The following is a 9,444-nucleotide window of genomic DNA, read 5'->3' on the forward strand; positions in this document are numbered from 1 at the left end:
AATCAGGTTTAGGGTTTGTCAATAGATTCTACTCCTTGGCAATCGATTACTAACCTTAATTTTAGGCTTTTCGAGATTGAAATCACATTTTGCCCGGTATCCGATTGACCTCAACCTACTAGGACTTTCATTGCCCAACATCTAGTCATCTGTGGCCTGTTGGGACTTCTCATTGTCTAGCATCTGATTAACCTTGACCTTCCAAGACTTCTTCATCAAGTGTCTGGGCCTCCATATCCCAGTTGGACTTTCCATCTTGTGTCAACTTCCCATTGGATTTTTAATCACAAAATATTCGGTCAACCTTTGACCCACTTGGACTTTTCCTTTGCCTAACTCGACTAGGAATTTCAACTGCCTAGTTCCCAACTAGGTTTTCATTGTCTAGCTCTGCTAGGACTTTTATTGTCTAGTTTTCAACTAGGTCTTCATTGTTTAGTTCCCAACTAGGTCTTCACAGTCTCAGTTAAGATTAGTAACTCGATAGACTTTTCACCTACCTAATCTCTAGTCAGAGCTTTTCCTTACCTAACCTCAATTAGGTCTTCTCATTACCTAAACCCCGATTAGAATTTTCTCAGTCAAGTATCCGATCTTCTCTTGACTTATTTGACTTCTCTTTCACATATTGTCAAATATCAAAACCCAAGCTCGAGCTGACTCGGACTTAGTCAACCTTAACCCAAGGATAATTACACTAACATTAACCTCAGGGTCCTTCCACCAAACTGCACCTGGCTACTATGGCTTCAACTCCCCTCGGGGTGATCTTCGCCAGCTGTGCTGAGTTCCCATCAATACGAGGTGGAGTCGTGGCAGGTAGAAGTGAGTTTTGTGCCTCAACCTACCGATCGAAGTTCATCTCATCGTCCTAGTGCTTTTGTCTCCTCGACCTCCTCTCACGGTGTGCCTCCTTGAAGTGATTGTCCACCAAGCTCCCTTGGCCATTTTGGGTCATCACCATTGCATCAAACGGTAGGTGGAGGGTCGCCTTCTACATTGAGTGTGCTCCGGTGACAAAATTCCCTCAACAGTCTCAACCCGCAGTTATGATAAGATTAACCAACCGTATAGCGAGGATCTAGGCTGACACTAACGAGGCTGCAGAATGCAAATTATTCTGGTCTCTAGTGGAGTCGATAGGTTTGGACTCGACTGAGGTACGAACTAGTAGGCTTTACCATGTATGGACGAGGTTATTATTCAAGTTTGTTATGATTAAATTCTAATCTATGTTACAGTTGTGGGCTGAGTTCCTAACTTTCTTCAATCCCATCGAGCTATGAAAATTCAGTTGGATGAGCTAGAGGCTCAATATATCCCTCCCAGTCAAGAATTAGAGGAGATAAAGGGATAGGTGGAGCAATATAAGGCCAAGGTCACAACCCAAGAAGAGCAGTTGTGTCTGATGCAATAGGAGTTAAATAAGGCCAAGGTTGAGATGACATCCATCAAAGGGCAGTTGGGTGAGTTCCAAGCCAGCATGAAGAAATTGGAATCACAGACCTCCTAGAAGAAGAAATGGCGGAGGAAGGCCTCAGCTGCATTAGAGGCGACAAAGGCAGAGTCGGAAACTTAGAAGGCAGAGATGAAGGTGATGAGGGCTGAGTTGGAGGCGGGGAAGGCCGAGTTCAAGACTCAGAGGACTGAAATAGAGGCCTTGAAGGTTAATATGGAAACCTAGAAAGGCATGATGGAAAGTAAGGAGGCGAAGCTCAAAGGCTATTTGGTTGGAGGAGAGGGGCGCTAGTCCGCTAGGAAGAGAGAATGCCTATAGTTGGAAGAGTTATATGATCTACTCGGCGACCACATCCTCAAGATAATTAAGTATCTTTAACGGAGTTGTCCGTCATATCCAAGAAGTCGGACACCTCCCAACCGACCTTCCCCTAAGCTTCATGAATCTGAGGAATGTCTGTAATGATATCCCTCTGGAGGACCTCACTAACTTAGAGTAATCTTGTTTTATTTTGACTTTTTGTAAGCCTCACCTTTTGTACTTGGTTAAATTGATAATGAAATTGAAAGGATTTACTTTTGGGACTTCTTGGTTAGTGATTAAAAATTATATGTTAGGAGGCGAGAGTTGGGGTTCTGAGTTGGGAGCTATTTGTCCCGAGTTGAGAACTTAGTCAACCCAAACATAAGTCCTTGTTTGAAGGCCCAAGTGGCTTTTGACTCGTATATGACCCAAGCGACTTTGATTTTGGGGGAAGATTCATAGACCCAATGTATGACCTACATTGGCCCGAGTGTTTTTGATTTCATGGGAATATGCTTGAACTTGGTGTATGACCTGACCTGAGCAACCTTAAATTTGTGGGAGCATACATGAACTCAATGTATAACCTGAATATCTTCGATTATATTGGAGCACACATGAACTCGGTGTATGACCTGAGCATCTTTGAGTTAGTGGGAGTACACCTTGACTTGGTATATGATTCAAATGTCTTCGATTTTGTAAGAGCACACATGGGTTGGTTATACGATTTGAGTGTCTTTTTTTTATGAAAGGTAAATATGTATCATCAAAAAAATGTACCGACATACAAAAACTAAAAATCACTATACATGTCATGTCTGACGAAGTGTCAGACCTGTGAAGGGATCTGAGGTATAATGTACAAGTACTCACAAGTGTACCAACATTCTCATGCATACCAATAGATCTCTCATCAAGTGTACTCCGGTTGATAACTTATCTTCCACACAAACCATGGAAGAGCAAGCTTTGATCAATCTCTAAGTCTCAGTGATCCATCATAGGCGGCTCCATGCCACCTAGCGTACGTGTCATCAGCGTCTAATAGTCTCATTGTCATATCCTCCATCCAAATGTTGTGTGCCATGACTCCATATCGTATGCCACATCATCAAGTCACATGCCACCTAACATTAGTTCTTGCATGGCACATGTGCCATCTAGCATCACTATCTATCCTCCTCTCATGGATCGGCTCATCTGATGTGGGTGCTCGTATCCTCAACCTAGCCCGTCATCACCATTACTACCCCCCTCACACTTTTAGAAAGTGACAAGCTATCAACAGATTTACAATGTCTTTATCGTGAGTCATTTACTGCGGATTAGATAGATCATTCTGGTGGATCTATTTGTCCTTATAGGCTTTTTAGCAAAGCAAAAATGGATTTGGGGAATCTATACCATGAGCCATTTGTTGCAGACTAGATAGATTATTAAAGGTGGATTTATTCACCTATATCCTCTCCCCCTCATCAAAATGTGCATGCTCTCTGTTGGTGAATACTCGGAATATCGTACCAGTTCCCTTGTACAAAAATTTTGTACAAGTCCTGAACCATTCCTAACAACCTATTGTGTTATTTAGAAATTAAATTTGAAATCGCAAACAGAACTTAACATAATTGATTCCAAATTCAACTTATCTGTTCTTAGTAGTTTAGACTTGGATCGCAAACGATGTTTAACATTATTGATCCAAATCCACCCATGTTACAAATTCGATTAAATATTTATTTCAAACATTGACTTCCAGGTTAAACATGGCGAGACACTAGGCCTTCTTGGTTATGGGAGCATCCACCACTTCCTAGACAAAACCTTTCAACGAAATTCAATATTTAATCTCCTTATAATGACCCTAGGTTTAATCATTAAGAACAATCGAATCACAAGATCAAAAAAAAACAAAAGAAACACAAATTCGAATCATAAATCTAAAACCTAGAAACGTTAGCCTCTTGTGTTTGGTATTTCAAGATCTAAACAAAAAGATAAACTAGTTATGATGCGGAAACTAATAACTAGTTATACCTTTTGTTGCTTATAGACCTCATGATCTTCTATCGTATTCCTCTTCTTATCTCGGACGTTGTGTGGGTGACGATCTATCGAGACGAGAATCCACCCAAGCTTCCTTCTTCTCCAAGCAAGTTTCGGCCAATCAACAAACTCCTTGAGATAAAGAACTTCGGCCACCAACCAAGTTCCAAGGGATGCTAAGAAACAAAGTCTCCTTTCTCTACTTCTTCTCTAAGCAAAATCTGGCCAACAAGGTGTTGGAACTCCGAGGTGTTTTGATGTGATCAAACAAGTTAAGCTAGGTCCTGCGTTGTTCAACCCTTGTGTCTAAGTGTGCAGGAGCTTAGGAACACAGGAAGTCGAGCGGAAGACGCGGCTAATGAGAAGGGCGGCACGGGGAGAGAGCCGACGGGCTCGGTGCGTCCGGGGGACCAAGTGACCGCGGAAGAGTACACCGGCGGACGAGAAGAACGTGTGCGGCGTTCGAGGGACGAGAAACCGGGAAGGAAGGCTGCTCGAGAAGAAGGCAGGATCATGGGTTCGGGTGAGCCCTATTCCGGAAGGCCGAGATCACCCAAGTAAACGGAGCCGGAGCAAACAGACCCGGACCGAGATGAGCTGGATCGAGACGAGCTGAACCGGAGTCGAAAAGTCAACCTATGTTGACCTTAGGGCTCCGGGCGCCCGGAACCGACCGGGGCGCCCGGAACCCTTCCGGGCGCCCGGAATCGACTTTTCAACAGGATCGAGTTTTGACTCGATCCGACCGTTGGGGGATAAAATTTATCCCCCCCCCGGGGCGCCCAGAACCCTTCCAGGCGCCCGGACCAAGACTATAAATATAGCCTTGGTCCAGAAGCAATCATTAATTAAGAACAACTACTTGTAATCCAGTGCTTTCATTTGTGTTATTTCTTTCTGTGCTTTCAACGCTGTAATTCAGAGGAGAATCAATTAGTGCGCCTTCTTTGCCTTGGATTAGCAATCCTCTGATTGTAAACCAAGTAATTCCTCTGTGTCTATTTTCTGTTTTAATTAGTCTCTGCCTTTTTAATTACAAGTTCTTTTAAGTTAGTTGAATATCCGAGAAGGGTTTTTGGTTTTATTTTGTAGGGCAATTCACCCCTCCCCTCTTGCCGGCCTCCAAAGGGACATACAAGTGGTATCAGAGCAAGGCGCTTCAGGAGGACTAACCGCCGATCGAAGCAACAAAGATGGCCGGACCAAGTATCGTCCCACCAAAATTCGAGGGGAACTTCGCAGACTGGAAGCGTCGTATGGAGGTATTCCTAAAAATAGATTTTGAAATTCGGTTTATTATGAAATATGGTTTTGTAGCTCCAATAGATAAAGATAGAAAAGAAAAAGAAGAGAGCGATTGGACAAAGAAGGAGCAGAATGAGTCGGTAGCAAACAGCCGTGCGGAACATCACCTGCTGAGCGTGTTACCGCCTCAAGAGGTCAACCGCATCAGAAACTACTTATCTGCTAAAGAACTTTGGGAGAAGTTCTTGGAACTCCACGAAGGCACGTCCGAAGCAAAGCTCGCGAGAAGGGACATCCTCCGCAACAAACTGATGAACATCCGTCTGGAGAAAGGTGAGAAAGTAGCCGGTCTACATGCAAAGGTAAAAGAACTAGTTACTGGTCTCGAAAATCTTGGTGAAACGGTAACAAACCGGGACACTATACGCTACGCACTCAATGCGTTTCCAAGAACTCCGGAATGGACATCAATCGTCGATGCTTACTACATCTCAAAAGACCTGAAGGTAAGTACTTTAGAAGAGTTGTTTTCTACCCTTGAATTACACGAAACTAGAAATGCAGAGATATCAAAGGACACAACCCAGACTATGGCGCTGAACGCAACCAATAAGGATGAACCCGAGTCAGACTCTGAAGACGATCAAGAAGCGTACATGGTAAGAAACTTTAAAAAGTTTTTTAGATCTAATAAATTTAAAATGCAGAATAAAAAGAATCAAGGTAGAAGAAAGGTACGGTGCTACCAGTGTCAGAAGGAGGGACACCTAAGGGAAGATTGCCCAGAACTCAAGAAGGTCAAAATGAAGACACCCAAGAAACACAACCTAAAAGCAACTTGGGACGACACTTCTTCATCCGAATCGAAGCTCAAGAATATGCCGGGATAGCGCTGATGGTAAGTTACGAAGGCAAAGCTCATCAGAACCTAGCATCGATGAAGGGGGGAAGCCAGCGAAGCAGGGGGAGATTCAGGCTTCAAGTCCGATATGGTAAGTGAGGTATGCCTTTTACCCCCTGATCAACTTTATTCTGGGATTAAGGCAATGACTAAATCCATGTATAAATTAGAAAATGAAAATATAAAATTAAAAGATGAAATTTTTGAAACAAAAAGAATTTTAGCAAAATCATGTCTTATAGAGGATTTTGATAAATTGAAAATTGAAAATGAAAAACTAAAAGAAGAAATAGAAAGATTGAAAAAATATAAAAGTTCAAATATTTCTACTTTTAGAAATTATAGAGGTTTAAATTGGTATTATAGATTTCATCAAAGTCAAATTAGAAATATATCAAAAATCTATGTACCTAGGAAATACTTGGTTAACCCTGTAGGTAGGGACCTCTACTGGGTTCCAAAAGCCTGTTTAATTTAAATTTAGACTTAGCATTTTCAGCAAGGAAATTAAACGACTAATTTCATTATGAGACTTTGGCTAAGGAAGTGGTTTTGCTCCAATAACCAAGAATGCCTAGTGCCTCGCCACGACCTGGAAGCCAAATATCGAAATGAAAAGTTTAATTGACTAACTGAAAAAGCATTAATTTAATTTACCTAATGCTTTAAAAGAGTTATTCAATTTGTGTTAGAAAATATTTTAAATTAATTTATAATTAAAAAAAATTGGAAAATAAATTTTTTTAATTGACTTAGAAAATTTCTGAAAATTATTGACTTAGATATTTTTTAACTTAGAAATTTTTCTATGAATATTGTCTTATACATTTTTCCTTTGATAATTGCCTTAGAAATCTTTTATGAAGAATAACTTAAAATATTCACTTAAAATTTTGTTTACCTTAGACTTGTTTAAAGAACCTCTATTTTTAATGTGATCAAAGGGGGAGAAGAATGTTAAGTCTAGGGGGAGGTATATAATTTTTTTTTGAAATATCTTTGGACTTAATTGCAAATAAATTGTTTTTATTGCATCTGTTTTTCCCTATCTTAACTTGGGTTGCTCACATCAAAAAGGGGGAGATTGTTGGAACCCCGAGGTGTTTTGATGTGATCAAACAAGTTAAGCTAGGTCCTGCGTTGTTCAACCCTTGTGTCTAAGAGTGCAGGAGCTTAGGAACACAGGATGTCGAGCGGAAGACGCGGCTAACGAGAAGGACGGCACGGGGAGAGAGCCGACGGGCTCGGTGCATCCGAGGGACGAGATGACCGCGGAAGAGTACACCGGCGGATGAGAAGAATGTGCGCGGCGTTCGAGGGACGAGAAACCGGGAAGGAAGGCTGCTTGAGGAGAAGGCCGGAACATGGGTTCGGGTGAGCCCTATTCCAGAAGGCCGAGATCACCCAAGCAAACGGAGCCGGAGCAAACAGACCCGGACCGAGATGAGCTGGATCGAGACGAGCTGAACCGGAGTCGAAAAGTCAACCTATGCTGACCTTAGGGCTCCGGGCGCCCGGAACCATTCCGGGCGCCCGGAACCAACCGGGGCGCCCGGAACCCTTCCGGGCGCCCGGAATCGACTTTTCAACAGGATCGAGTTTTGACTCGATCCGACCGTTGGGGGATAAAATTTATCCCCCCCAGGGCGCCCGGAACCCTTCCAGGCGCCCGAACCAAGACTATAAATATAGCCTTGGTCCAGAAGCAATCATTAATTAAGAACAACTACTTGTAATCCAGTGCTTTCATTTGTGTTATTTCTTTCTGTGCTTTCAACGCTGTAAGAGGCTACTCCGCCCAGAGGAGAATCAATTAGTGCACCTTCTTTGCCTTGGATTAGCAATCCTCTGATTGCAAACCAAGTAATTCCTCTGTGTCTATTTTCTGTTTTAATTAGTCTCTGCCTTTTTAATTACAAGTTCTTTTAAGTTAGTTGAATATCCGAGAAGGGTTTTTGGTTTTATTTTGTAGGGCAATTCACCCCTCCCCTCTTGCCGGCCTCCAAAGGGACCTACACAAGGGTCTCCTAGAGAGTTGATGCCGCCGGCCAAAGAAGAAGAAAAGGGGAAGAGGATGAGGGCCGGCCACACCAAGGAACTAAGGAAGAGAAGAGAGGAATACTAGATGATATGTTGTTATGAGGCGAGGCACCTCTACCCTCTCTTTTATATTCCTTGGTCTTGGCAAACAAGGAAAGTTTTAATAAAAACTTTCTTATTCTCCTTGCCAATGAAAGGAAAAGTTAATTAAAAATTTCCTTTTAAACCCTTAATGGTCGGCCACCTCATTGTCCTCCAAACAAGAAAAGTTTTAAACACAAAATTAAAACTTCCTAATTTGTTTCCGAAAATTTTTAAAATAAAAATTTCTCTTTAAAAAATTCTCTTCATGGTTGGTTATAAAAGGAAACTTTTATAAATTTAAAATCTCTCTATTAAAATATGTGGATGATTACAATAAGGAAAGTTTTCTTCAAAATTAAAATCTTCCTTTCAATCTACAAATAAGGAAAGATATCAAATCTTTTCTCTTAATCTTTTGTAGAAACTATAAAAGGAAAGATTTAAATTTTAAAACTCTCTTTTAAAACCATGAGGATGATTACAAAAAAGAAAAGTTTTATCAAAAATTAAAATGTTCATTTTAACTACAAATAAGGAAAGATATCAAGCATTTCTCTTAATCTTTTGTAGAAAACTATAAAAGGAAATATTTAAATTTTAAACTCTCTTTTAAATCATAGCTTCCACATAAGGAAAGATTTTAAAAATTAAAATCCTTTTAACTTTATTATGGCCGACCACCAACTTGGGCTCCAAGTTAGGGTCGACCACCTACTTGCTCCATCAATGCTTGATCTTGGTCGGCCCCTAGCTTGGGCTCCAAGCTTGGCTTGGCCGGCCACCTTAAGATGGGTAAGAAGGTGGGTATGAGTGGGTATACCACTTTATAATTAAGAGGCTACGACAGGGACCGGGAGGAGGAATTGGTTTTGTCTCCCGATGAACTTGAGCTTCTTGTGTTCGCCTCGAACACCCAACTCGAGTTCATCAATAATAACTCATACCACTAAAGAGTTATTATTGAACTACCGCACCAATCTCATATTACTATATGAGCTCCTTCTTATCATGAGTGTGTTAATCTCCCTGTGTTTAAGATATAGAATGTCCACTAATTAAATGAGTTATTGACAACTCACTTTAATTAATATCTAGCTCCAAGAGTAGTACCACTCAACCTTATTATCATGTCGGACTAAGTCCACCTGCAGGGTTTATATGACAATCCTTATGAGCTCCTCTTGGGGACATTATCAAACTAGATTACTAGTGTTAGGACCGAAAAGTAGCTAGAGGGGGGGTGAATAGCTCTTCGCGTGCTCGTTGCTCGGCGTTGCTTGTTTCTTCAAGGATGCGCAGCGGAAATACAAAGAAACAAATACAAACACGCTAACACTTGGATTTTACTTGGTATCCACCTCCACGG

At 41.5% G+C, this 9,444-nt stretch overlaps 1 long non-coding RNA gene across 1 annotated transcript; it reads left to right on the top strand.

Annotated features, from left to right (window-relative positions):
• Window positions 1–1,112: 1,112 nt before the first annotated feature.
• On the top strand, window positions 1,113–2,038 carry LOC122044416. Its single transcript, XR_006129550.1, has 2 exons — window positions 1,113–1,160; window positions 1,242–2,038. It is a non-coding gene; the product is annotated as an uncharacterized LOC122044416 (long non-coding RNA).
• The last annotated feature ends 7,406 nt before the right edge of the window (window positions 2,039–9,444 follow it).

Source organism: Zingiber officinale, chromosome 2A (genome assembly GCF_018446385.1).
Source record: "Zingiber officinale cultivar Zhangliang chromosome 2A, Zo_v1.1, whole genome shotgun sequence".
In the NCBI taxonomy this organism is placed as follows: Eukaryota; Viridiplantae; Streptophyta; class Magnoliopsida; order Zingiberales; family Zingiberaceae; genus Zingiber; species Zingiber officinale.